Here is a 27299-nt window from a genome sequence, read left to right as displayed (position 1 = left end):
TCCGTTTTGAATTTGGACATGAGTACGCCCGAATTCTGTGTATTTTAAAACAAACGCACGTTGCGCTCAGTATGTGTGCCCTGGTGAATCGCGCCCACTGGGTCTAGTAGCGGCATCTCACGTCTCCTTCTGACCTGTTCTGGGTAAGAAGAATCCAGGGAGTCAAAATAATCACAAAGAGGAAGAGAAAAAATAGTGAAACAATGAGTTTGTTCTGGATATTGCAGATACGGGAAATATCTGTGTACTGAGGTTTAGGGGAAGTTTCATGTAATATTCAATAGTTAATAATTGTATGTGACAATATTTTTAAATGATAATCTCCTTCAAAAATATAACTGCAACAAAACTCTGAATTTTGAATCTGTTCAATTTCAGCTCTTCCATTGAAATATGTCAAAAGCAAAGTTAAATATAACAGAAAAATGTGTTGCCACAAACAAACTTTAAAACTGTACAAACATAAGGAGGAATAAATTACATCCAGGCAGCCAATCCTGGAATCAGCGACGGTGTGTGACGCAATTTTATTGGTAATGTGGCTTTGCCAACATTGAAACCCTGTTCCACACATGACTGTAGTCTGAGATATTTACCTGTTTTCAAGACGGAATCTTAACACTGAATTTTAAGATCCAATATCCAGAAATAGGGGGCTTCCCAGTTGTCTTCATATAGAACTGCAATATTGGTCTATGGCTACGAGCCTGGGACATCACACATTGTAATTATACCCAAAACAGGCAGAAAACAGCCCCTAAAATGTAGATCTCAGGAACCAAGATGTTCCCAGGGATAGAAGTGCCCCATTCATCTCCTGAGACCTCCAGCTCTGTGTAAAGAGAAAATGAAGAATGAAAATGAGAATTTACTTCTCTTCCTAATATCTAATAAACACGTCTGCACAACTAGTTTATAATATTATTCCAGAGAAACTTAAATATTCCCGACATGTTTATAGTGTCACAATGTCCAAACAGGGTATTTGTTTAAAGACCGTAGACTCACAGGTAAACATAGTGGTTCCCAAACTTTTGCAGTTTGCGGCACCCTTAGAGTCTCCATAATTTTTTCAAGGCTCCCTCCAAATGAATTACCGAGCAGTCCCGTTTTATAAGTAGCTTGGTCAAAAAACATAATAAGTATTTAGGTCAGGACAGAAATACTTATTTAGTTGTATGCAAAAATAACACATATAAATCCAAAGGAAAATAATATTTTTATATATTTTTTTCAATTATATTTCTGTCAAAGAATAATTTACAGCTAACTCTGTGGCCTTGCATCATCTCCACACTCTGCACCCCCTCTGCATACACACACTCTGCGCACCCTCTGCATATACACGCTCGGCGCCCCCTCTGCATATACACGCTCTGCGCCCCCTCTGCATACACACGCTCTGCAGCCCCTGCATCCACTCGCTTTGCGCTCCCTGCATCCACTCGCTCTGCCCTCTCTGCATCCACTCGCTCTGCCCCCTCTGGATCCACACACTGCCCCCTCTGCATCCACGCTCTGCCCCCTCTGCATCCACACTCTGCCCCCTCTGCATCTACGCTCTGCCCCCTCTGCATCTTCGCTCTGCCCCCTCTGCATCCCGCCATGGCCAGGAAGAGAGAAAAAAAAAACACACATAAAAACAAAACAAAAAAACTTACCAATCCGGCGGCACCCGGGACCCAGCATCCTCTCTCCTGCCGCTTGTCACTGAATGTCGGGCGTGATGATGTCACGCCCGGCATTCAGTGAGAAGCGAGGATGCTGGGTCCCAGGCGCCGCAGGATTGGTAAGCTTTTTTTTGTTGTTTTCCTGTTCCTGTCCACGGCACCCCTGTGACAGCGCCGCGGCACCCGTGGGAGCCACGGCACACAGTTTGGGAACCTAGGGGTTAACATATTGAATGATACAAGATTTAGATCACCTATATATAGGATATAAAATATAGCTGTTGTTTTATGGTGTACGAATGGATTTGTACTAGTCATTAGCATGAGGGACAGAATGCACAGCCACAAATCTCATCACACTTTCAGGTAAAAATATGTCCTCTTTGTGCAAAAGAGCAGAACACAAACCAGCAAAAAAACATATTTTCTTATCCTTTACAACTGCAGTTAGTCATTAATTTATCCATTACTATATGCAAATTAGGTTTAACTCCTCCCAACACACAAGAGTTTCACTTGATTGAAGTAGACACCCGTCTCATCTCTTCCTATCTGTTCTAATCTAAACAATTCTCAGATTATAAAATTGTCACTTAAATTCTACTTTTTCCTAACTGGTTTGGCACTGTGCTGAATTTGTTTTATTGTTATTCAGAGGGAGACCGAAGTGGTTTCTAAGCTGCAATAAATTAATATATATAATAATAATACTTTTTTTTTACCAAAGAGTAATGAGTTTATATATCTATATTCCATGATTGATTCCCCTTTATAAAATATATAAAATACAGTTAATTCCCTACTGACAAATGTTCAGTAGGGAATTAACATTCTGAAAAATATAATTCTTTATTATTGATTAAAGATGTCAGACCAGCTATGAAAATATTTTACCAAAATGTCCCCTTCCCCAAGCTGAAGCCCTGGGGGCTGCCCCATTTCTCTGAATGCATCAGCCGAAAACTAGGGGGAGAGAGATATGTGAGTGGGTGGGCCAATCACAAGCCACAATCAAAAGCCAAAATTGGCGCTGCCCAATAGGATTATAGTCTGTCCTGTTTATTGTTTTTTTTGTGGGACAGTAAGTTCTATTTTACAGTACCAAAACAAAGGTGTAACATAAAAAATGTAGAGATCTGGGAGCACGGTCAGTTGGGTTGGGGTGTGACCATAGATGAGTTTCTGATATGAGATGAATCCCGATCTAATCATTAATAATTACATACCATAAAGAATTTTGAGTTGATTTTTGGCCTTCTCTGATAAACTGTGACCTGGCAGTCAGCCCTGTAGAACCCTCTCCTGGGTGTGGCCTAATGTATCCCAACATGGAAATCGGGATTGTAAGGAGGTGACCTGTGACCCTTGGTCTGTAAAGGAAAGACACTCATTCGTTACTGCGTGCGGTTTTATAAATCAAATTCAATGGAAAAGGTCAGACTTAAAAAAAATCTGTAAAGTTTAATCTCCCCTTGTGTCTGGTCTGTGTGACCATGAATAATATTCTAGAGGACAGGAAAGATGGATAAAACAGACCCAGTGATACATATATGAATCATGGATGTTTCCTGACACACAATAACTTTAGAAAAAACAACTTTTAATACAAATATCAAAAACAACGATTTAAAAACAACAAACAGCGGCTCCAAGTGGCTAAAATTCAACAAGATCCAACAGACACTTGTGTCAGATAACAATGTAGCCTCAGCCGTAATGTATGAAAGCAGTAAGATGATTAAATTGTATAATATGACGCTCACACAGAAAAAGTTCTATAACCTACTGGAAACAATGTTACAAGTAAAATTGTATCACACAGCCCTGGGAAAAGTCATTAACTGACACTAGGGTGTGTGGTCCTTGTGGTGCCCATATGTGGTTGTTACATCACCTGTCTGCTGTATTCCAGGAAGTCAGTACAGGGGCAAACGCAGGATTTGTAGAGGGGGGTTTCCATACCACGCCACCATTGGGCGTGACCAGCATGCATGGGGGCGTGGCTATAATATTAGACAGCGCTTGGCTGCTCTCCAACTCTTCCTTTCCCTATAATATACATGGGCAATGCCGCATGCACTACTGTTAGGTGCTTGCAGCTCTCCCTTTTCAAGCAGAGCCATGTGAAGTGGGGAAAGGTCCAACCACCTCAATTATACAGTGCCCCAGGCTTGGAGGGGGGTTTCCAGTCACTAGGACCCCCCCCCCCCCTCGGTTTGCCTATGCAGTATAGCCTGTCCACATGTCTTCGTCCGTCCAACACACGTTCATGTGCTGTGAGAAACATCCTAGAGAATCACAGAGTGACCTTCCAGATTAGTCATCAACTCTGCAAATTAATGACAGGGGATCCCCGTTATCACAGCACACCTTTCCCAAAGAGTATTGTCTTCAGTTTTTGGGCTATTTTTGACTCTGCAGCCAGTTTGTCAGCCATGCAAAACCTCCTATTAAAATGAACTATGTATGTGGTCTAAAATGTCCCAATATTCCATTGGAAATGTAGGGATAATTGCACATATAAATAACTGATGATGATGATGATGATGATGACATGTGACCCGTGCGCTATTAAGGGCTGCACTGACACCAGAGAGAACACAAGCTGTTCATCTATGTTTTTCTGCTCAGTGGACCATCAGCCGACTATCCGGATAATCTTTCTGATGTCCACCGAGACAAGAATGAAATTGGTAAATTACTATGTCTGTTACAAGGGGCCACAAATTTAGGGCCACAAGTGCCTTTCAGGCCAATGTCTGTTCCAGATTATAAACATTTCTGCTCCAGAATCACAGATATCTCAATATCACGTCCAATGGACAAAACTGAAATGTGGTTTATGTCGTAAGCAAGATCACCTAGTGCCCCAGGGATTACAGAGCACCTAAAACACTGAATGAAGGACATACGCCAGCCCCTTACACAGCGGACACCTCTGGTGGAGCAGTCTCTTATTCGCTGCTCCTCCATGGTGGTAAAGGGCTGAGGGTGACGACACAGCCCAACGCCACATTCCCAAGAGATCCTGCCCAACCTCCACTCCAAAGAAGCAGGGTTTAGGGGCTGCGCCTATGGGAGAGGAGCCCATTGGAGGGAGGGAATGCTTAGGGTGTTGAGGATATACCTTTTGGCCTCAGTTATAAGCAATAAATGTCAGTAAATAAATGAGGACTAGAAAGGATTCAACATGTCCAGTTGTGAAAGCTGATGGAGAAACGAGACGCACACAGTCACATTCTTATTCAGCCAACATTCCGCTTCCTCTCCCAGCACATAAAGTCCTTGACCTCTCAGGAACCATTAGCAGATGTTCGTTAGTTTGTGGCAACTGGAGAATTGGAGCCATTTGCTGCTGTTCCATGTTCTGAATAAATGTTAGAAAAGCTCATTTGGGGAAATAGATATTTTTGGTTGAGGGCCAACGAGAGAGGAGCTTTTATTGACAGACTTCTCGCTAATACAAATTAGAATTTAGAGTTTACAGTCTGGATAGATGGAACCATATGGATTATTTTATTTTGCAATATTATATATAGTTTGGACAATATTTCAACACCTATAAATAATAGTAATACCAGCCCCTGCTGATCTGAGTCAGGGAAAGAAATACATTATATAAAAGTTATTGATTTTCTTTTTGTGAGACGATATTTTAGTTGCAGAAATCTAGCAGTAATGTAACCTCTGCAGTTTAATTTAGCAGCAGTGCAAACATGTGAGTTATTGTAGAAGATAACCCGTGTGGTGGCAGCTAGTGGGATCTATGTTCATCAGAGAACTGGTGTTCATCTACAACTTCTATATATATATATATATATATATATATATATATATATATATATATATCTATATAACTATTATCTATCTATCTGTATCTCTATCTATATATCTCTATCTAACTATTATCTATCTATCTGTATCTCTATCTATCTATCTATCCATCAATCTCTATCTGTATATTTCTCTATCTTTCTATCTATCTGTATATCTATCTATCTATCTCTATCTATCTGTATATATCTATATCTATCTATCTATCTATCTATCTATCTATCTATCTATCTATCTGTATATATCTCTATCTATCTATCTATCTGTATATATCTCTATCTATCTATCTATCTATCTATCTATCTATCTATCTATCTATCTATCTATCTGTCTCTATCTGTCTCTATCTGTATATTTCTCTATCTATCTATCTATCTATCTATCTATCTGTATACATCTCTATCTATCTATCTATCTGTATATATCTCTATCTACCTATCTGTCTGTCTATCTGTATATATCTCTATCTATCTATCCATCTATCTATCTATCTATCTATCTATCTATCTATCTATCTATCTATCTATCTATCTGTATATCTATCTATCTATCTACAGTCCAGATCGCCCCCCTAGCAGGGGCTTGCTGCTGACGGCTGCACACTGTGCAGGTCCGTTCAGCATTGACAGTGTGCTGTCCGGTTGCTCTGATTGTGTTTTAAACACAATCAGAGCAGCGGGACAGCACACTGCCAATGCTGAACGGACCTGCACATACTGTGCAGCCGTCAGCAGCCTTGGAAATTAGAAAGGGGGCGGGGCCTAAATCGCCCCCTAAAATCGCCCCGGGTAGAGCAGTTGCCTAGATCCGCCCCTGTCTATCTATCTATCTATCTATCTGTATATATCTCTATCTATCTATCTATATCTCTATATATCTATCTGTATATATCTCTATCTATCTATCTATCTATCTATCTATCTATCTATCTATCTATCTATCTATCTATCTATCTATATCTCTATTTATCTATCTCTATATCTCTCTATCTATCTCTCTATCTATCTATCTATCTCTATCTGTAGATAATATGAAATCATATTATCTTGTAATCTCAAAGATAAGATACAAACATTAGTTAATTATCTGCTGTCAGCACCATGCTGCCGTCTGTATAACCATCTCCGTTTGGAAAAAAAAAAGCTTTGGTGGGGTTGTAGTTTTTCAACGTTTCCCTCTTGGTTCCTGGCCTGCAGTTCCTCAATACCCCTGGCGCACAGCACGCGGCCCTCGGGAGGCAGAATAGGACGCCAGGACGCAGTACTTATGTATCTGTCCCGCACTGCACCAGGACTCTACATTGTTGCTACAGAGGAATAGGGTAAATGTTACACCCAGGACTTTCTATCAATGTTCCTCTTTTCCTTTAGTAAAGTCTATGGGCCTCATTCATTAAGGCACGTAAAGCGAACATAAAATGCATTTTTTTTTAAACACACATAAATCAGCCGCACGCACAATACGTCTCTTGTTGAATATGGGCGTAAGTCGGCTCTGCTCTAACAGACAATACACTGCAGGGTACATCCAATACATATGTGGATTATAAAGTCACAAAATAAAGCACAGAAAACAAATGAAAAGCATTCAATGAGTGTCACCTGTTAACAATATAGGGCCTGATTCATTAAGGAACTTAGGCAAGAAATTTGTTAATTAAGTCTCCTGGACAAAACCATGTTAAAATGCAAGGGGTGAAAATTAGATTTATATTTTGCACATAAGTTAAATACTGACTGTTTTTTTCATGTAGCGCACAAATATCAGCTTTAAATTTCAGTTTACAAATAAGCCATCAAGTATTTGTCCGCTACATGAAAAAACAGTCAGTATTCAACTTATGTGCAAAATAGAAAACTAAACTTTCACCCCTTGTATTTTAACATGATTTTGTCCAGGAGACTTAAGTAAGAAAGTTCTTTAATGAATCAGACCCAAAGTCATTAACGACTGTTAAAAAAATAAAATCCTCACTCTAATACATTTATCATACATTTATGTTATTAATGTCTACTGTACATATAATACATTGTTACAGTTGGTCCTGATTGTAAACACATGGTCCAGCTGTATACACAGCGTCATCACTAGTAATCACTTACACCCGACCTGTAGCTGGTGCAGGTGATACTTCTGAAAATAAAGTACCTTTGAGATGCCCAAAGCTTGAATTGGACACTGCAGCATGCGCTCCAGCTTGGCACGTCCTTACTGCACACTGACTACCGGCATATGCCCAGTCCCCTCCCTGTACCGGCCCTGGTCGTAGGCTGTTGTAAGGGTCTTCTGCGCTTGAAGGTGAATACGATGTTGTTGCGTTCTTTGGCGTATGATCCGGTTCTGAGTCTTCTGCAGTGTGATTTTATGCAAAATACGCCACGTATCAGCATTTACGTTCCTTAATGAATCAGGCCCTATGTATTTTACATGTGTAAGCAAGTTACGTGTTATTGAAGCACCTTTAAATGATTGCTTTCTCCCAATGTGACCTTCTGACCACAAGAGGTTGTGCACCCCTACTCTGCACACTCACAATCCTGAGTTCTCAGTCCCTGGGCAAAGCTACAGCTGTTTAGAAGAGGTATGAGAGAAATAGCAGGAGCATTTAGCTATCACCTGGCAGATGGACACAGTATGGCCATTCCAAGTGTGTTCTTAAACTATATATTATAAACATTTACCTTTAATATTATTTAAAAAAAGAACACATTGTTCAGTGTTCTCTCTACTTTGTCAGTAATATCCGCTGTACAATGTGTCACGGTAGTTGCTTATTGGATAGAAGCTCTTTTCATAACGTGAATGAATAAACTTTGTCTGTACAGAACTGCGCCATACGCAGGCACTATGTAAATAAAAGGATTATTATACTAATTTCATCCTTGCTGGCGATGTCATTTGGCAGCCATTTAACAGTCCCGCTTTTTTCCCCATTTACACTGTCCTGGTTTAAACTTACAAATAGATCATTCTGGCGTGAACGTCTCCGCTGCCATTTACCCTGTTAAATATATAAATATGTAAATGGGCTGTGACCATGAAAACATGCTGGAAAATTATTAATGCAGTAGAGCAGGTAGAGCAATTCTACTACCATGCTGTAAAACATCATTAAGCAGCATCTAAACGGAGCGCATCTCCTACGATCGCTGGAGTTATAGTGCTGCAATCAGCCAGGAGGTGGATAGTACATCTCCCCTCCCGTGTGGATGATAAAACCTTTCAGTTTGATGAGAGAAAATACTGTCTTAACCCCTTCACTGCTGTTTAAATGCAGAAATATACATATATATATATATATATATATATATATATATATATATATATACATACACATATATATAAATACACACATATATATATGTACATCATCAATTTATATAGCGCCACTAATTCCGCAGCGCTGTACAGAAAACCCACTCACATCAGTCCCTGCCCCATTACAGTCTAAATTCCCCAACATACACACACAGACACACAGACTAGACTCAATTTGTTAGCAGCCAATTGACTTACTAGTATGTTTTTGGAGTGTGGGAGGAAACCGGAGCACCTGGAGGAAACCCACGTAAACACGGGGAGAACATACAAACTCCTTACAGATAAGGCCATCGTCGGGAATTAACTCGTGACCCCAGTGATGTGAGGCAGAAGTGCTAACCACTAAATTTTATCTGTTCTTAAACAATTGTGTTTCTTTCTTTTTAACTAGGTCAAACTGAATGACCAAATTCCAGGTCACACGTGCACTTCTGGCAAAGCGTTGTTAACCCTTACTGCTCCGGGCCAGTGTCGCTGGCTGCAACCCTTTGAGGTATAGGACGAAACACACAAAAAAAGCAAGCCTTATTACTGACAATACTCTTCGATACATCTGCCCCTAAATTCTAATTTGAGGATCTTTGCCTAATATAAAAAGCAAGTAGTTGATTCAGTAGCAAGAAACAGCACCTGGTACAATGTATAGTGCCCCCTGGTGGTGAAAGACATGGGGCTGACATACATCAGGTGGTATTACTTGCATGCTTCCTCTTATAGTAATTAATAACACTGTAGCTGACCATTCAGTTTCCACCTGTCCTCAGGTTTAAGCAGAACTGATCCACAGAGCTCCAGGATGTGCAACAATGTATCAATCACCAGAAGTTATCAGCGCTTGCCACGTCCACATCAATGTGGTCGCCCAACACGGTTGATTCCAAAGTAAAGTGATCACAAAAGGTGAGGAATCAATAATGACCGCACAGCTGACGCTGTGCATCATCTCAATCTGTCCAATCCTCTTCAACAGAGCTAAATAGCATAAAACATAAAGGGGGGGTACACAACTGGGCAACCCCCTTCAAACCAATATTATCTGTGTTTTCTGCATCAATGTAGCAGTACTGGACCTTTACAGCCTCCTACAGAGAATATCACTATGAAAGCTGATAGAGACATCGATCTATAATGACATCAACGGACAACAGTGTTCTGGTTTAGTAATTTATATGCAAAGTATTTACAGAATGATCATACAAAAGTCTAAAAACCAAGATTATAGGGACACCAACCATAATGTTCTGTGTCAATTGTGCCCATCCCAGGGGATTGTGTAAATGTTAGACATAGTGTTTTGTTATCCCTGTGTGCAGGTTGTGTCTGTCACCTCTTCTGCTCTGGGTTATGTTTGGCCACTAGCCCTGATGAGATCATACCCCACCCTAATTGTGGCACAGATACCCCATTGGCCCTAGGCAATAGCCCCAAGATATTATATGTAGTATATACTGACAGAGTGATGATATGTGATAACGTTATTATGGGAAACAGAAAGCAGACAATGGAACTGTACTTCAGTAATTTATATGGTATAAAAAATATAGTGATTTGCAAAGTAACTTTATTACACTCATGTAACCAGGATATTTTATACAGACATCTCTTAATATTTACATTACATAAAAACAAAGGAAAGATTAAAAAAAGATTTTCAGGTCCTGCATAACTGGGTCTGTTTGTGGGAAACAATGTCCCAGAGGTAATAATTATTATCCTTGTGTTATGTCAATATGTATCATTGTTCGGTGTCTGTCCTATTTCCCCTGCGCTCACAACCATTGTGTTACTCCCATTTATCGATAATAGACTGATAATCACCTTCAATAAGCGACCATGGCCTTATCTGTGAGGAGTTTGTATGTTCTCCCCGTGTTTGCGTGGGTTTCCTCCCACACTACAAAAACATACTGGTAGGTTAATTGGCTGCTAACAGATTGACCCTAGTCTCTCTGTCTGTCTGTGTGTGTGTGTGTTTGGGAATTTAGACTGTAAGCTCCAATGGAGCAGGGACTGATGTGAATGAGTTCTCTGTACAGCGCTGCGGAATTAGTGGCGCTATATAAATATTGCAGTTTTTGCAATGCGATATTAAGCGGAGCTGTCTGAGGACACAGCTCTGGCAGGTATATAATAAGGGTTTGCTCTGTGATCAGATGTTTTATACAGGGACTTAGACACACCGTTTGCGCAGTTTATAAGTCAACCGATGCTTCTGTTAGGAGTCAATGGAAGAAATACTTATATTTATATATATATACCCCAAGAGTGTGAAAATAACCTCACTAGAGGCAATAAACAGGAATGATGGGAAAACAGGAGACATGGGCGTCATATAGAAGCAGTGTGGGTGTCTGGGGAACTTAGAGATCAGGGTCCCTATTTATGAAAACGCAGGGATAGCTACGCTATTCTATCGTCACTAACTGCAGCAATAAAAATATTGTAAAGCAGCAATTTACCAATGATATCTCATCGGGCAACTGAGCGGGTACAAAATGTCTACGCCATAATGTTGACATGTAAAACGTGTACACATCGTCATAATGTCTACAAGGGTTTAATGTTGACATTCAATATGTTGAAATTAATAAATAGATGTAAACAAAACAAGACGGCAGTACATGTAAAAAAAAAAACAGCAACGCGTTTTGTTCCCCGATTGTGCTAGTACCAGCCAAGAGTAACAGCACTAGGGTTGATTAAGCTGATTGGGAAGAACGGGGTGCAGGCCGTTTTAATTTGTTTACATCTGTCGACATTACAACCCTGTAGACATTATAACAATGTAGACATTTAGGCTGGGTACACACTACAGGGTTTTCAGGCGTTTACCGGGCCAATCACACGATAAACGACCGTTCGGCCCAATATCGCATTAGTGTGTAATCTACAACAATGAACACTTATTGTTCCAAAGCACATCGTATAGTTTCATTTGATTTTTAGACCAAAATAAAAATCTCTATGAACGATGGAACGATTTTATTACAATTCTGCAGAGTGTATGTAGGCAGTGTCCATAGATCTCTATGCAGTGTGCAGAGTCACAATCTTTTCAGCCGATGGCTATGACAGATGAAGAGCACAGATCTGAAGGTAAAACGTGTATAGTGTGTACGATCGGGACTTTCAGTCGTTGACAAAATCGTTAACAATATCAGATCGGTAGAAATTTTGCCTTTATTTAAATGAAGCATTTTTTATGTATTCTCCATGTACTGTCATGATCCTTCCTTAAATAGGCTTCCCCTTGATTTGCATGGGAAATCTTATGTCAGGAGTAGCTACATGAAACTCTCTGCATGCGAGGACCCCTTGATAGATTTGGAGAAGCCCTGTCTCTCCAGCGGAAACACCCCATTCATAAATATTCCACTGGGTGACAAAGTGCAACATTACCAATGCCCGAATCCGTGTTGGACCCACCAACACTATGGGCCTTTTGGCTAAGATCAAGTGTAGTTGTGGCAGAGCTTTGCTTGGTCCTTTGGCCGGGAGACAACTCTATATTTACCTGCCCATTGGGCTGGGTCCGTTACCGCACGGCACTATTTATTTAATGAATTTTTAGGGGTGTGGGTAGGCCCCTATTGGATTTGTATTCCCAAAGACCTAGGAGGGGGCTGTGTGGTTCTGATATTCCTGATCCCTGAACCCACTGATGCCCTCCCTTCCGGGGTACGGGCACTATGTGGAGCCCTGGGTGAAGCTCCGGCGGATCCCAAAGCAAAAGAGACCCATCTAGCCGTGCGGGGAAGGGGGTTTTAAGACCCCTTCAGGGGCCTTTTGGTCTTGGGGGTGGGGAGAATTAAGGGCCTTTTCTTTTGAGAGGGGCTAGTACCACACCCTATTGTGCACTTTATTGTTTTTTGCACTTTTGTGCATTAAAATCACTGCTCCTGGTCTTTCAAAAACAAAAGCAAAAAAATGCCCCCATTTAACAAATTTTGGCAAGACTACACCCCTCTTCTGATTGGCCAAACCCCATATAAAACTTTTACCAGGAATACAGCACATGTATATTCTGCAGTTCTGTACACATCTAGATAACTTCATACAAGCACATCAGTCCTTGTCTCCACAGTGATTACAATCTAATTGTTTTATTACTGGCACACTTAACCTACCAGTACCCATCTCTGGACAATGGGAGGAACGTAGAGCACCCGGGGGAGAACCACATAAACACGGTGGCGCATAAAAATTAAACCCTGGTTTGAACCGAGCCTAAAACCACAATGCTGTGTGGCAGCAATGCCAATCACTGTGCCACCATCCTGTCCGGACATGTCCCATAAGTCTCTGTACCTGCATAGCAGAATAAAGCGATTATTATTATCATTTATTTGTTGGGCGCCACAAGGTTTCCGCAGCGCCGTACATAGTACAAACAGTAGGCCATACAGGGTTAAACAGTACAGAACGATAAACACAAAGTACCGGTGCTTCAGTAACTCCGGGACAGCCATATGAAGTAAGGACAGAGCAGAAGAATAGGTGTGGAGACAGGAGGGGAGAGGGGCCCTGCTCATAAGAGCTTATATCCTAAGAGAGGGTGGACAAATCAGACACGAGAGGGAGCTGGTGATGCCAGGGGAGAGAACAAGGGGCCAGGGGAGAGAGGGAATAGCGAGCAGAGTAGATGAGGGTTTAAGTGGATGGTTGATAAGCTTTGAGGAACAGGTGAGTTTTAAGTGCTCGTTTGAAGGAGCACAGATTGGGAGCGAGACGGATGGAACGAGGGAGGTCATTCCAGTGCAGGGGGGCAGCTCGGGCGAAGTCTTGGATTCTGGAGTGGGAAGTGGTAATTAGAGTGGAGAAGAGGCGACGGTCATTGGCTGAGCGCAGGGACCGGGCAGGAGTGTGAATGGTGAGGAGGTTGGAGATATAGGGGGCAGTAGACTGGGAGAGAGCTTAGTAAGTGGTGATAAGGAGCTTGAAGAGGATTCTGTAGGGTATAGGGAGCCAGTGTATGGCATGGCAGAGAGGGGAGGCAGAGGAGGAGCGGCGTGAGAGAAAGATGAGTCTAGCGATGCGGGATCTTCCAGCAGGCAGAGGGTTAAGAGGATACCAGGTGGCACGGCTCTGTCTGAGTGGCATTCTGTCACTGTCACAAACTTCTTGTCAGGTAAACTCTTGGGAAGGCGATCGCTGTGTCTTCTCCCCTGAGCCACGTCTGTATCTGCCATCTGCTGTGATTTATGCAATAAAGGACCTGATTAATAGCAGAGTCCTCGCCAAGTGTGAACGGCTCCATTCACTCCCCTGATCCCTGACCTCCCCCTGCAGCTCCCGCTACCACATAGCGGAGAGAATTCATCACAAGCAACAATGTATCCAGCGGTGACACAGTGTATCCAGCGGTGACACAATGTATCCAGCGGTGACACAATGTATCCAGCGGTGACACAATGTATCCAGCGGTGACACAGTGTATCCAGCGGTGACACAATGTATCCAGCGGTGACACAATGTATCCAGCGGTGACACAATGTATCCAGCGGTGACACAATGTGACACACTAATCCAGCATCCACACAAGATTCCATTGTAATGTCTATAAACGTCTATAAATACAGTGTGTTAGCTCGAAGCCACATAACATGTTCCTTGTACTACCTGGTCATTATTATAAACACACAGCTTCACAATATGTGTCACCAACATTTCATGACTATGAACGTAAAAAGAATATTAAAAAATATTTTTTTTTTACTGCAATATTTATGCCAGAGTCATATGGAAAAATCCTATTTTTTATGCATCAAGAACAATACAGATCGGTGTGATGGGTTTTCTCCAAATACAACCCCACCAGCTTACTGTGATATATTTAAATGTTACCAATATGTTTCACCCTTTGCACATTACATTTCCTGTCATAGAACATTGCAGGTGACTTCTCTGAGCTGAGATATAAGTCTTACTGCAGAATCCAGTTGTATTTTAGGTTTTGTGGCCTTTTAAAATTAATTTGAAATCCCAGTAAGACACAAGCAGGAGAATGGATATTATTCTTAAGATATCCACACTGTACTATACAATTACAATATATATAATATATATAAATTTACATTTTCTTATATTTTTATTTAACTGTTCAATAATTTTTTGTCCCTGTGCACAGCATGTACCTGCTACATTGTATCTGATATGAATTAGTCATACACATGTCCTATGTCATTGCAGTAATCCAGCATCTGATATTATTTCCCTATATAAAACATATTTTTCTAGATTGTTTTAAAAAAATAAATGTACTGAAATATAAATTTACTGCACTGCATCAGCACAACTCAGAACTAATATAGTCATCCTAAGGCGTCCCGTTCTACCTCTAATTATCAGAGAAAATACAAAAAAAAAACTTTGTTTCAAATAGAAATGATTGGCTGTAGGTGCTGGTTCCGCAGAAGATTCCAGAATATCCCCGTGACTTCTGTCATCTCTATTTAACCTGGAGGGAACTGCATGAATATTTCACACCAGCCAGGAATAACCTGACTCCTATCTGTACTAATCCAACTAAGCTGCTAGTGAGCAGATTGTACTTCATACCACTGAGTGATACATAGTAACACACAACTTCCAGCATCACCTTACAACAATGAACAAACAGCAACAAGTTGCATAGTTGGGCAGAGCAGTATCATACAGACCTGGATCATTAGGGCATGTAAAATTAATAGATTGTGTTTTTTTAAAAAAAACACATATAACTCAGGCATCTGCACATCCGCATTCATCTACAAGCGGATCTGAAGAAAGGTCTCTTGTTCAATATGGGTGTAGGCACGGTGGCTCAGTGGTTAGCACTTCTGCCTCACAGCTCTGGGGTCATGAGTTCAATTCCCAACCATGGCCTTATCTGTGTGGAGTTTGTATGTTCTCCCCGTGTTTGCGTGGGTTTCCTCCGGGTGCTCCGGTTTTCTCCCACACTCCAAAAACATACTGGTAGGTTAATTGGCTGCCATCAAAATTGACCCTAGTCTCTACCTCTCTGTCTGTCTGTCTGTGTCTGTGTGTGAGTGTTAGGGAATTTAGACTGTAAGCTCCAATGGGGCAGGTACTGATGTGAATGAGCTTTCTGTACAGCGCTGCGGAATCAGTGGCGCTATATTAATAGATGATGATGATAGGTACACTCTTTGCAATTGCCACACTGAGTCAGACACAAGACACTCAGGATACCTATAATATATACGTGGAATATAAAGTCCCAGCAAAAAGCTCAGAAAAAAATGTCAACAATTATATAATCCATAAGAAAACGTTTTTTTCTTATCTCCGCCCCACCATCAAATACATTTATTAGGATGTTCTCAATGCGTACTGTATATAAAATGACTTTTCACACTTGCTCCTAACTGCAAACACATGTTCTAGCATGTATACACGTCCGTCATCACTAATAATCAGCACTTACACCCAACCTGTAGATGGCACAATTGATATGGCTGCAAAACATGTACCTTAGAGATGCCCAAAACATGAATAGGATGCTTGCAATTTTTTGGGGGTTTAATTGTCCTTTAAAAAGCTGATTAGAAATAGCGCAGGATGCGGCTTTGGGTTATTCCGTTTGGGGCACATTGCTGGGGGCTCTCACTGGGCTCTGGAAATTTACTGGAGGACGGGGGTGGTTCAGGATATTGGGTCGATAGTGGTGGATGAATGTAGGAGAAAGATGGTAAAAGGTCAATATTCTAGGAATATATTAAGAAAATCATTTAGAGATTAGTCATTCAATAAAACATTGATATTAAACCGGTAGGGCGCGGGGGGGGGGGAGGGGGGTGAATTTTAAGTGGGATGGTTATAAGCAGTAAAACAATGAAACTGTATAGAAGAAAGGGGAGAATTTAGGGACAAAGATGGTAACAGAGATCAGTAAGTTCTGGGGTTCAGCAGGGACAAACACAGGATTTGTAGAGCGGGGTTTCCAACCACGCCACCAGTGGGCGTGACCAGCATGCATGGGGGCGTGGCTATAATATCAGACAGTGATTGGCTGCTCTCCAACTCTTCCTATCCCCATAATATACATGGGCAATGCTGTGTGCACTACTGTTAGTTGCACGCAGCTCTCCCTTTTCAAGCAGAGCCATGTGAAGCGGGGGCAGGGTCCAGCCACCTCAATTATACAGTGCCCTAGGCTTGAAGGGGGGTATCCAGGCACTAGAAAACCCCCTCTCGGTTTGCCTATGTTCAGTAAGGAAAAGGCAGTAAGACATATGGTGCTACGAGAAAATAATGCAGTGGGAAGATAAGTATAAAATATTAGAAGAAAACATTAGAAAAGTAACAATGATATAGAATAATAAAATGTAAGGTAGTGGTAATAGGTTGTAGAAAAGGAGATATCTACATATTAAAATACTAATTAATACTTCAATAGTAAACTAACACAGAATGGTAAATGTATGTTGAAATTTATAAAATTATATAGAATGATAAATAATAATAAAATTAAGATGAAAGAAATACAAAAGAATTAGAGCGCAAAATGTGATAAGCGAAAAGAAGTATAGCAACCTATTCCAGTGGTCGTCCTCTGCATGAAAGCAAACTTAACGCATTTCACCATCGGTTTGTGGCTTTCTCAGTGGGTTCTTTTGGCAGGAATGGACTACATCTAATTGGTGGGCACAAATGCAGCTGCCAGCTCACCCAACCAATATTTCGCACTCTAAAAAACTAAAGACAAGCAAGGGTAGTATGTTGTTCGTCCCACCAATATTGCAGCTACCAGCCTATGAGCGTTGGTTCTGGCAACACTTGGATGGAGGAAACTTGCAAAGGTCATGCTTGGACCGGTCACGTTCCGTCAGGGGCGTGGGCGCCGCGTGTATTATAACTGACAGTATTATATGATGCTTCTTTAGTAATAACACTTAATTATTGTAAATTATTTTCTTTATGGTTTATCAACCTATAAACTTAAGCAGAATCTCATAATTCTCCCTTTGGAGCCCGCCATCTATAGCATTTGTACTAATAATTGCAGGTAATTACAATCTGCAGACCATTGTTCTAATTTTTGAACAGCACTGTAGCACTGTGGTTAGCATTATATGTGAAGTGGTTAGCATTGCTGTCTCATACCACTGGGGCTATGGATTTGATTCCAGCCAGGGCCCTATCTCATACTTGCCAACTCTCCCGGAATGTCTGGGAGACTCCCGCGTTTTGCGTCATGATGTCACGGGGGCAGGTCCAAAATGACGCAGAAACCAACTATTCAAAGTTGGTAAGTATGTCCTATCTGCCACACTCCAAAGACATACTGGTAGGTTAATCTGCTTCTGACAGAATGAACCCTAGTTTGAGTCTATGTGGGAGGGAATATAGAGTGTCAGCTCCAAAGGGCTGGGACTGATGTGAATGATTAAACATTCTCTGTAAATCACTGTATAATATGTATGTACTATACAGAGTCGGACTGGCCCACCGGGGCATCACGGGAATCCCCGATGGGCCCCCATGCCAGACAACCCCGCCCACTTACTGACAAGGGGTGGGGCCACAAAACCCTGCAAATGTATGTTGTTACCTTGCTTCAGTGTGACTTCCTGATCTGTCCTCTCTGCTGGTTGACAGGGGGCCTGAGAACTGACTGAGCTGACTACAGCGATGCCTGCATCTTAGTGAGTTCTGATTGGCTCCTGCAGGCACTGCTGCTGACAGCTCAGGCAGTCAGTCCTATAGGAGGAAGCCCCCTGCCAACCAGCAGGCAGCCAGTCCTATAGGAGGAAGCCCCCTGCCAACCAGCAGGCAGCTCAGGCAGTCAGTCCTATAGGAGGAAGCCCCCTGCCAACCAGCAGACAACTCAGGCAGTCAGTCCTATAGGAGGAAGCCCCCTGCCAACCAGCAGACAGCTCAGGCAGGCAGTCAGTCCTATAGGAGGAAGCCCCCTGCCAACCAGCAGACAGCTCAGGCAGTCAGTCCTATAGGAGGAAGCCCCCTGCCAACCAGCAGACAACTCAGGCAGTCAGTCCTATAGGAGGAAGCCCCCTGCCAACCAGCAGACAGCTCAGGCAGGCAGTCAGTCCTATAGGAGGAAGCCCCCTGCCAACCAGCAGACAACTCAGGCAGTCAGTCCTATAGGAGGAAGCCCCCTGCCAACCAGCAGGCAGCTCAGGCAGTCAGTCCTATAGGAGGAAGCCCCCTGCCAACCAGCAGACAGCTCAGGCAGTCAGTCCTATAGGAGGAAGCCCCCTGCCAACCAGCAGGCAGCTCAGGCAGTCAGTCCTATAGGAGGAAGCCCCCTGCCAACCAGCAGACAGCTCAGGCAGTCAGTCCTATAGGAGGAAGCCCCCTGCCAACCAGCAGACAGCTCAGGCAGTCAGTCCTATAGGAGGAAGCCCCCTGCCAACCAGCAGACAGCTCAGGCAGTCAGTCCTATAGAAGGAAGCCCCCTGCCAACCAGCAGACAGCTCAGGCAGTCAGTCCTATAGGAGGAAGCCCCCTGCCAACCAGCAGACAGCTCAGGCAGTCAGTCCTATAGGAGGAAGCCCCCTGCCAACCAGCAGACAGCTCAGGCAGTCAGTCCTATAGGAGGAAGCCCCCTGCCAACCAGCAGACAGCTCAGGCAGTCAGTCCTCACTCTGTGGAGCTCCCTACATCACAGCTGGCACAGTCCATGGAGCTCAGCTCAGGAGCAGAAGAGGGTGACATGTGCCCTCCTGACCCCACATAAAGAGACTCTCTCTCATGTTCTAAAGGAAGGTAGGAACAGTGTAGTTTCCATATACATTTATTTCTGAGTCTGTGGTTACAAAGAGGGTGTCTGACAGTGGTATAATATTAATTGGGGGCACTTATGTGAGGTATAATGTGAATTAGGGCACATATGTGAGATATAATGTGAATTAGGGCACATATCTGAGGTATAATGTGAATTAGGGCAGGGCCGTCTTTCGCATTGGGCACAATGGGCAGGTGCCCGGGGACCCTGCAGCCCAGGGGGGCCCGTCGGAGGCAGCAAAAAAAAAAAACTGGGGGAAAAAAAAGACAATACTTACCTTGCGGTCAGCTAGCGATCCGGCTCCCTCCATGGTCCTCACGCCCGAGGAGGAGACCATGGATGGAGCCGGATCGCCAGCTGACCGCAAGGTAAGTATTGTCTTTTTTTTTTTTTTCAGGTTTTTTTTTTTTTTTTTTATTGCCTCCGATGGGCCCCCCTGGGCTGCAGGGCCCATATATATAATCATTTTTTTATATATATATATATATATATATATATATATATATATATTTGTGTATATAGGGGCCCTGGTGCACTGCTGTGCCCGGGGGCCCAAGAAGTTGTTAGGAGGGCCCTGAATTAGGGCACTAATGTGAGGTATAATGTGAATTGGGGGCACTTATGTGAGGTATAATGTGAATTGGAGGCACTTATGTGAGGTATAATGTGAATTTGGGCACATATGTGAGGTATAATGTGAATTGGGGGCACGTATGTGAGGTATAATGTGAATTGGGGGCACGTATGTGAGGTATAATGTGAATTAGGGCAATTATGTGAGGTATAATGTGAATTAGGACACTTTTGTGTGAGGTATAATGTGAATTAGGGCCCTTATGTGAGGTATAATGTGAATTAGGGCACATATGTGAGGCATAATGTGAATTTGGGCACTTATGTGAGGTATAATGTGATTTGGGGGCACTTATGTGAGGTATAATGTGAATTAGGGCACTTATGTGAGGTATAATGTGAATTTGGGCACTTATGTGAGGTATAATGTGAATTTGGGCACTTATGTGAGGTATAATGTGAATTTGGGCACTTATGTGAGGTATAATGTGAATTAGGGCACTTATGTGAGGTATAATGTGAATTTGGGCACTTATGTGAGGTATAATGTGAATTAGGGCCCTTATGTGAGGCATAATGTGAATTTGGGCACTTATGTGAGGTATAATGTGAATTAGGGCACTTATGTGAGGTATAATGTGAATTAGGGCACTTATGTGAGGTATAATGTGAATTAGGGCACTTATGTGAGGTATAATGTGATTTGGGGGCACTTATGTGAGGTATAATGTGAATTAGGACACTTTTGTGTGAGGTATAATGTGAATTAGGGCCCTTATGTGAGGTATAATGTGAATTAGGGCCCTTATGTGAGGTATAATGTGAATTAGGGCAATTATGTGAGGTATAATGTGAATTAGGGCACTTATGTGAGGTATAATGTGAATTAGGGCACTTATGTGAGGTATAATGTGATTTGGGGGCACTTATGTGAGGTATAATGTGAATTAGGGCACTTAAGTGATGTATGAGTGTGTAGCTCCTATATACAGAGCACAGAACTCTATGATGACTTCAGATACCCTTATAATCTACAGCACAGACTATATTATTCTCAATGAAAAGCGGGTGATGACATCAGTTAGAACTTCTATCACAGCACCATTTGTAGGGATAATATTTACAGGAGGTTATACATATATTGGAATTCCTTGGCTATATAATCGCCAACCTCCTCTGTATCTTGTAATAGCATTATAGTATACAGAGCTTACATTAATGTATTTTGATGAATTAAAAAATTTTAATGTGATTTTTTTTTTATTGAAGTACAAGTTTGGGTTGATTTTATGCTTTTCTCAGTAGCAAGTTTTGTACCATGTTAGCCTTGTGCTTGTTTTCATACACACCTGCAGACACCTCACATGCTAGTGACACAATGGTGCACCACTCCACATCTGCTCCCCACTCTGCAAATCCCTACACTCCTGTGTCCTCCAGAATCAAATTCAAATTACTCACCCTTACCTACAAAGCCCTCAACAACACTACCCCTGAATACATGTCAAATCTCATATCAAAATACTATCCCTCCCGCCCTCTTAGATCTACCTCTGACCTGCGCCTTGTCTTGTCTCTGGTGACCACCTCTCACTCCCACCTACAAGACTTCTCCTGTGCTGCTCCCCACTTTTGGAATTCCCTCCCATGCTCAATCAGACTTTCCTACAGCCTTGGAATCGTTAAAAGCTCTTTGAAAACCCATCTCTTTTTTAGAGGTGACCTTATCCCCAATAACACTATTCACACTAATACACCCTCACAACTATCCCAATCTCCACTCTGAAACACATTTACTCCATTTGTTTCAGCTGTGCCCTCTTCCACTTAGAATGTAAGCTCTCTAATGAGCAGGGTCCTTCATACACTTAGTTTTCATGTCTGCATTAGTTTTGTTTACCTTGTATGTCCCTGTTTTATGTATGTCCTTGTTTTCCCTACTGTACGGTGCTTCGGAGCACTGTGGCACCTTACAAATCTATGATAATAATAATAGTAGTAGAGGTCTATTTATGACCCATCGTACTTTCCTCATGTTAGTTATCATTTCTTATTGCGTTGATAAGAAATTAAATAACCACAGATGGCTACTGAACTACAACTTTTATGTACCTACAACAAACTAATTAAAAAAAATAAAATAATGCCAGCATACCACATACCACATAAATAGATGAGCTGAAGTTTAACCAAAGACTGGATAAGGGAACTCTGTTTCTGCTGGCGATTTCTTACAGGACATGATGTACCAGGGTTTTAGGTCTCAGCGGAATGGGGGGAGCACATTGTTTAGATCAGGACTATTAGGAGTGAAATTCTGCTTATAAATTTATTAATCACTTGTATGAGCAGGAGATAATTGTGGGGAGAGGTCCTGCAGCTGCCTCAGAGGGGGCATAGTATTGATCGCACGTATAATTGTGTCTAATCACCAGGAAATCAGGATCGGGCTGGTGAATGTGGTGTCTGCATCCAGGGAGAGCGGCAGCTGCAGATACTACACAAGCTGTTAACAAGATTCTCATCTCCGGTCTGTGTGAGAGAGGAAGCGTTCTAGCCGGGGGCACAGCGGGAGAATGGGGGGCACAGACTGGCAGTGAGTGTCACAACACTGGGAGCAGATACTGTATCGTGTTACTAAACAGTTTCATGAATGTCTAGGTTTTATTCTGCAATTCTGTTTCAGTGTCTGTTTTTATATCATTAATATAACGGAACCACAGAACCTGGTATCAGAATGTTGGATACAATAGAAGATATGTGGAACTTGTAATGTCTGTCACAACTTTCCTGACCTCTTCCAACAGATTGGGGAACAAGCAATGAAGCATCCGACATGTTTTCCAAATATGTCTCTAGTATTGTACTAGGGCAGTGGTGATCATTTATTTGTTTAGCGAGGGCTCCGAATATCAGTGCTTCATTGTTCTGGGACCCCAAAGCAGGTGGTTTACCATAGAGACAATCGGACAATCAGGGAAGCCCAATAACATGATACCCTATTTTGGATCCCAACCTACAGGATGGCACACATCTATAATGGTCACAGACAGGATCTCAGGAAAACCTAGGAATTGAGGCTATCTATGCAGCACATATATTCATAATATAAATATATAAATATAATAATTATGTATGGAGATATTAAGGACCCATGAAAGAAAATAACCATAAATATACTTGAATATAAATGCAATTAATATATTATAATCAAGTGACGTGAATGTATGTAAAATATGCTGTAAGATATATCCTTATATTTGTTGAGTAGTGATGTCACATATTCAGGGCAGGTAACACACCTGAATGTTAGAATCATCTCATACCAGCAGATTACTGTTGTGCATTATGTTGTGTATTATACGGAATAATGGACCTTCTAGTCCAGTGTCTACGTCCCCCTGTACATATGCAGGTTTGGACTGATCAACAAACACAACTTTCCCATCATACAATGCCTGGAAAATGCAGCCAACAGGTGTGAAAGGGTTAAGGCTGAGAGGTGCATCTGTCCTGTGATGTCTGCTCTCCCCTAATATTGCAGGACAAAAGCTCATTACCAGCAGAGACATCATTAATCACATGATAGATCCAAGAAACTTAAGACAAAAGACCAGATCATTCCAGAATTCTTCACGGAACATTGCAAGGGGCCCCTGCGTCAGTTCAAAGCAAAAGGCTCCCTGTGTACGGGGTGTTGGTACAGTACTGCAAGGTCCCATGATCACACTGAAAACAGCCCTGTCATGTTTCGAGAATAATGGTTGATCCATCGGAAGTTTGTATACACAGTGATAACATCTGTGCCTTTAAGAGATACACCTGGCCCAAAACGTAGACTTTACATCCCAATAAACACACGTGTCCCACCACGCTGGAATTCAAATGATCGATGACACATTGTGATTTATAGTGCAATAGATCTCGGATAATTCAGGAGTTGACGGAATAGAATAGAGGACTAATCGGCTTTCACTCTCACACTAAGGGGGTTATACACCTCCAGAAAACTCATTTCTTTGTTGTTGTTTTCACTGGCATACTCAGGACAGTGGTGTTTATATCCCTTGGATAGGACACACCAAAGCTCTGCGTGTTGGATACAGTTTGCAGAGCAATTCTGTGTGGTATCCGAGGGCAGCGACCAAAGCACATTCCTGGCATTTGTTCACAACTGTATTTTACTTGGATTTCAGTCAGGGACAGGAGCAAAAACAGAAGAAAAGCAAACTGGTCTCAGTCTCACTAGTGTAGTGCACTACACTAGTGAGACCAGTTTGCTTTTTTCTCTCCTATCTTGGTAGTGGTGTCCCCTGCGATCTAGTGAACACAGGAAATGGGGCATCCTTCAGCCGTCCTCATCTCTCTACTGAGCATACACAGACAGGAAGTTCGGCTCTCAGCAGGTTTTTCCAGTGACAGTGGAACTGCAAAGATGTGATAACTTGAGCTGCACCCTTTTGTGTGAAACTTACTTATATATAGAGATGAGCGGGCTCGGATATCTGAAATCCGAGCCCACCCGAACGTTGCCGATCCGAGCCGGATCCGAGACAGATCCGGGTATTCCCGCCAATTGCAAAACTGAAACCGAGGCTCTGAGTCATAATCCCGCTGTCGGATCTCGCGATATTCGGATCCTATAAATTCCCCGCTGGTCGCCGCCATCTTCACTCGGGCATTGATCAGGGTAGAGGGAGGGTGTGTTAGGTGGTCCTCTGTCCTGCTATATCTCGTGCTGTGCTGGGGAAATAACAATGCACAGCACAGCACAAAATTTTTAAAAAAGTTATAAAAAAAAGAAATTAAAAAAAATTATCCAAAAACAATCCTGCAGTATAAGTCCATTGGTACTGCAATATTACAAAGTTCACTGATTCTGCAGAATAGACTGGGAATTAGTGGAAATGATTGTTATTGAATGTTATTGAGGTTAATAATAGCGTAGGAGTGAAAATAAACCCAAAAACTTGTTTTTAACACTTTTTATGTTTTTTTTCAAAATAAATCCGAATCCAAAACCTTAAATCCAAACCAAAACCTTTCGTCAGGTGTTTTGCGAAACAAATCCGAACACAAAACACGAGACACCAAAAGTGGCCGGTGCACATCCCTACTTATATATAGATATATAAAGTGAGTGGAGGCACACATATATATATGAGCAACCTGTTCTCTGACATTGCCCACAATATAGGCTTACTACCATCTGCATATATGAATATACTATATACAGAGTAGGTTTAGAACAGATAACACAACACAGTGTAAAGACGACGGTATAAGAGCCACCCTCTGACCAAGCCACAAAGGCCACACTCCCATCCAGCGCTTTAAGAGCCACGTGTTAATGATTCACCGGTCAGCCTGATAAGCTACCAGATAAGCGCATAGTGTATATATGCAGAACAAGATTTGGACAGTAAGTCCAGATATATATGGATAGAATGTTTAGAAAAATTGATAACTTTATCTAATATTTACTATATTTGTGTCATATACCAATCTGACCGACAAGCTCCCCCACCTCTTCCCCTCACCCCACTAATAAACGCCTTCCCTTTAAAAGTCTTGTCTTGGTTGGGTGGCTCATCTTTCTCTGCCTCGGAGTCGCCAGCGTCCTCTCCGGAAACAGACGGGTCAACAGAGTACTGAACTAGGAAAGTAGATTTGGACAGAAGTATTAATAAACTTTATTTACTTTGCCTTCTGTAACCGGTAAGATTACGTCTAATGATCAATTGTCTGTAACTGCTCAGACGTGGACAGCAGCTAAACATCCACAAACAGAACAGATCTAATATTCCTAATTAACCTTGATTTATAGTACATCACACTCTGTGCTCTGATCGATACCGGTTGGGGTTTGATCCAGGAAGCCTGGTCCACTGATGGGGGTATCTGAATGTCTATGTGCTCAGTCACGGCCACTAGTAAACAATGAGGACTGCACAGTCTGGCCTGCTTAAGGCAATATCATCCAGTATTAAATATCTATTATTATTATTATTGTAGATTTGTAAAGCACCACAGTGCTCCGCAGCGTCGTACGGTAGGGAAAACAGGACATACATAAAATTACTTACATAAAACAGGGACATACAAAGCAGACAAAATATATACAGACATGAAAACAAAGGTTGTGGAGGACCCTGCTCATTAGAGAGCTTACATTCTAAGTGGAAGACGGCACAGCCGAAACAAGAGGAGCGAGTGAGGCTCAGACTAGTTATGAGGGTGTATTAGTGAGAGTAGTATCATTGGGGATAATGTAAGCTCTAAAAACGTGATAGGTTTTCAGAGAACGTCTAAAGATGTAAAGGCTGTGGGAACGTCTGATTGAGCGTGGTTGGGGAGCAGCACAGGAGAAGTCTTGTAGGCGAGAGGTAGTTACCAGAGACGAGACAAGGCGCAGGTCAGAGGTATATGTAAGAGGGCGGGAGGGAGAGTATTTTTATATGAGATCTGAGATGTATGCAGGGGTAGTGTTGTTGAGGGCTTGTAGGTAAAGGTAATTTGAATTGGATTCTGCAGGACACAGGGAGCTGGTGCAGCAGATGTGGAGCGGTGAGAGAGGAAGATCAGTCTTATTCAGACTATGAATAAAATGATGGCAAATTCACAGCAAACAGGTAACAGACATTTTGGGGGTAAATCTATAAAGTGTTTCTTTGGCATTCATTATGGCCGGGAAAGTCTCCGGTTTAAAATATTTGTCCCTGAAATTGTCTCAATTTCTCAGCACTGTATAATCCCTCTTTTTCTGAACACAGGAAGCAACTATCACTGTTCTCATGATCTGGGCATTATAATGTAATATTTAAAAGGATAATTTCAAATGAACAGCACATTATACTGTTTTATGCTGGGGTTTGTAGTGCACCAAGATTCCCCTATACAACACTTTATCTTTATTAGTTAGCAGCGGATTGAAAGGTATTTGTAAATGTTGGCATAATTGTTACTATACATCAGGCGTGCACTGGGGGGGGTTGTGGTTGCCCAGAACCCCCCTCTGCATACTCAAATTATATGATCATAGATTAATGTTGTGCATGTGTATTTGGTCTCAGGCTCCTGTCTGCTCTTCCCTGTGGGCCAAATTATTAGTTTTCATTAGACAGAATCACAACAAACTCCCACAATGCAGCAGG

The 27299-nt window shown here is 42.0% G+C and overlaps 1 long non-coding RNA gene across 1 annotated transcript; it reads right to left on the bottom strand.

Moving 5' to 3' along the window:
- Positions 1–502: 502 nt before the first annotated feature.
- On the bottom strand, positions 503–18434 carry LOC142097098 (uncharacterized). Its single transcript, XR_012678125.1, has 3 exons — positions 18379–18434; positions 2897–3040; positions 503–832 (listed from the first exon to the last, which is right to left on the bottom strand). It is a non-coding gene; the product is annotated as an uncharacterized LOC142097098 (long non-coding RNA).
- Positions 18435–27299: the final 8865 nt, after the last annotated feature.

Source organism: Mixophyes fleayi, chromosome 7, assembly GCF_038048845.1.
Source record: "Mixophyes fleayi isolate aMixFle1 chromosome 7, aMixFle1.hap1, whole genome shotgun sequence".
NCBI classification, from domain to species: Eukaryota; Metazoa; Chordata; class Amphibia; order Anura; family Limnodynastidae; genus Mixophyes; species Mixophyes fleayi.
This window is presented reverse-complemented; position numbering and strand designations above follow the sequence as displayed.